We start from the raw sequence: 2,968 nt of genomic DNA, 5'->3' as shown, positions 1-2,968 counted from the left end.
TATAACATTCAAGATGATCATGCTCACACTGGATTGGCTGTGTTCAGTGAATGAAGCCTACAGAAGTGTGAGTGAGTTAAAAATGTGCCAACCTGACAGCCAATCACTGATCTTGGACACTGTAGCCATCCCTGTAAGTACATATAAGTACAGTAGTCATATAATGCACTGTAATTTAGTTTGTGTTTGTTTGCTTTTGAGCTGGTTTAAGCTGATGTTTTTTCATTTCTGTCACGCAGTAGAATCAAACCAAAGCATCTAAAGCAGGTAAAGCCTTAGATGGTGTATGTCACATGCTAAATTGTAGGTAGTCTGTGGTAATTTCTTGTTCTTTGGCATCAGTAAAAGGCCTTCGGCTAATCTAAAAGCATGAGGCAATGAACGCATTTTGGACGACACTGCTCTGATTGTTTGTTCCCTGCAGAATTGATTTCAAATATTATTAATTAAGCCCAGAGATTTCTAACCCAAAGTTATTAATCAGATCTGCCTCCTCTCTCAGCACGAGTCTCCAGGATGACTTGTTCCTTTTTGTTTTGAGGTTAAAACTGGTACAAACTGATCTGAAAGGATTCCTTTGTCATGACTGAAGAGATGAAAGTTTCAAACCCTGCCATCACTGAAAACACTTTTAAACCCTTCTTTTGAAAAATTACGTTTTGTGAGTCATGACATTTCATATTGCTTTACCCTTCATTCTTTCAGTGCTTTAACTATAGGGTTTTTTTTAAATACTTTTCCAGGAGTCGTCATTTTTATGGTGAAAGTAAAAGCTGATAACTAAAATTAAAAAGCTGCTTTCATCTGTCTTAAACTCTTGGTCTGTGTTTTAATTACCACCATCCATTTCAAAGGTAAAAGTGCTGTGAGAGAAGAAAAAGCTTGATGGATGAGAACAATTACACAGCTAATGGACAAGGAAAGTGAGAATAAGACTTGAACAAAAACACTATCAACCTGCAAAATATTCTTCTTAGTGCTCTATAACTAACAACAAGGACACTCGAAGATGTTACCGTCACCATAAATGAGAGTCAGTAAGTGTGCACAGATCTGAATGGATTTAGGCTCACATGCTGGGTTATTGTGAAGATATTTCAAACAAAGTCTAACATTCAACATTCAAGTTCACCGGAGGCGCCGAGAGAGGCACTGCTGAAGGCCTTTAATGAGCAGTAATGAATGAGTGTCTACAAGGTGGACAGGAGGAACACGTTATAGTTGACGGGAACAGATGGACACGAGAAACAAAGGAAATCAATCGAAACAACAACATCGAAAATGAGGAAAAGAAAACTGGATCAACTTCTGCTTTGTTGTCAGAGTGAATGATCTCGTTACCATTCGTGCCAGCACGGGGCATTTCAAAGTAGAATGGGAGGCAGACACCTCTCCTGTGGGGCCAGCTCCCAGCTTGCTTTCAGGAGACACACCCTCTCTACTCATAAGATCAAAGTTTTCCTTTTTGATAACATTTAGGGCTGGATAGGTGGTCCTGAACCCTCCCTTATTTATTCTGATAAATGAGCCCAGTCAATACTGGATTTTGACAAAAATTGAAGCAAGACTCCAACATCCAGTCAGACCTGGCATCTCCGCCCTCCGTATATTAATTGGTAACCTCCCCGTTACAGGACCTGTGGGAGTCGTTTCACCTCACAGCAACTTAATATCTGAAACTGTTTTTGTCACTTTCATAATGAAAACTCTTCTTCACGCAGGCAGCTGGTCTGCAGCCTACAGATGAGAGATACGAGGCGGCACGTCAAGCCTCTTGTGTTCTGGTATTATTGGAAAAGCCGAGCAGCCGTAAAAGCTTTTATTTGTGGTCATTGCTTGTTATCGAGCTGCTAGTTATTGAGCCTTCCACCGACTGCAGACTCTGCTCTGATGCTGCAGTATGAAGAAAAAATAATACACTTTTGTCTGTTTGGTTGCTGCAGAGAGTTTCATCTCCATTCCTGCACTTTAGACTCAATTTTAGTCTAGTTTCTGAAGAACAGAGAATACTCAGTACTAATTGGCTGTGCAGAGGCAATGAGGCACCTCGCCGCGCTTTTAATACAGAACCGCAACTCATCATTAACGATCTCTGACACACTGACCTCCAACCTTTGACTTTGAGCCACATTTTTGCTCCTGGTTCTGCTGTGCTGCTGGGAACTGTGCAGTTTGTGATCCAGAGACTCTCTCAGTTTTGTTCGGGTTGATTAAAGATCTTTCAACTTTGAGCTTTTGATGTCTTCAAGCTGAAAGATGCTAGTCCATCAAGTGGGAAGAGATGCATTTGCCTCCCTCACAGGAACAGATTGTTTGTTCATTCATTCTCACCTCGTTCAATACAAATACCCAGCATAAAGTACTCTAAGAGCTTCCTAACAATTCAAGAAATATCTGTATAAACCTAAGTGGAAACTGTCTCTGGCAGCATTGGACCTGACAAAGTGTTTTCAGCTCATTTGGTGGTTCTGCTCAGTTTTTAGGCGTGCTATAGTGAGCACATTGATTAGCTGTCTGGACACCATTTTACCCTCATTTTTGCTCTTATTAGTTTCCAGAGTAAGAGGCTTAAAAAGCCCCTTTACACTCTCTTGGCAGCCAGAAATGAAAAGACTAGAATGAAACGAGTATTTTGCAGATAAAAAGCTCATTTAGATATTCCCCACAGAGAGTGGTGGAGACTGAAAACAGAGCTCAAAGAAGTCATGTGCAGGAAGGCTGTTTGGTTTTTCATGTTACAGGTAACGTTGCCAGTGGACTTGCTAAGTATCTTAACTTCAGACTCTGCAGCTGCTGGCAAATGAATCATTGACCTCTTCAGAATAATCTGACTGACAGAAGTATCTTTGGTAGTATGTCTGTGAAGATTCTCAGTCATCCAGGTCATCGTAGTCTAAAGAGCAGTGTTGGGTAAGTTACTTTAAATTAGTAACTTAGTTACATTACTAGTTACTTCTATCAAAAGTAA

The 2,968-nt window shown here is 40.5% G+C and overlaps 1 protein-coding gene across 3 annotated transcripts in view; it reads right to left on the bottom strand.

The window, feature by feature from the left end:
• Positions 1-2,968, bottom strand: part of LOC102198662 (voltage-dependent calcium channel subunit alpha-2/delta-4-like) — a 77,067-nt gene that overhangs the window by 20,530 nt on the left and 53,569 nt on the right. The gene's annotated exons all lie outside the window — the stretch shown is intronic.

This window comes from Pundamilia nyererei, unplaced genomic scaffold (genome assembly GCF_000239375.1).
Source record: "Pundamilia nyererei isolate P.nyererei 1_Seehausen unplaced genomic scaffold, PunNye1.0 scaffold00229, whole genome shotgun sequence".
In the NCBI taxonomy this organism is placed as follows: Eukaryota; Metazoa; Chordata; class Actinopteri; order Cichliformes; family Cichlidae; genus Pundamilia; species Pundamilia nyererei.
The sequence above is the reverse complement of the archived record's forward strand: the minus strand, read 5'-3'. Positions and strand labels throughout refer to the sequence as shown.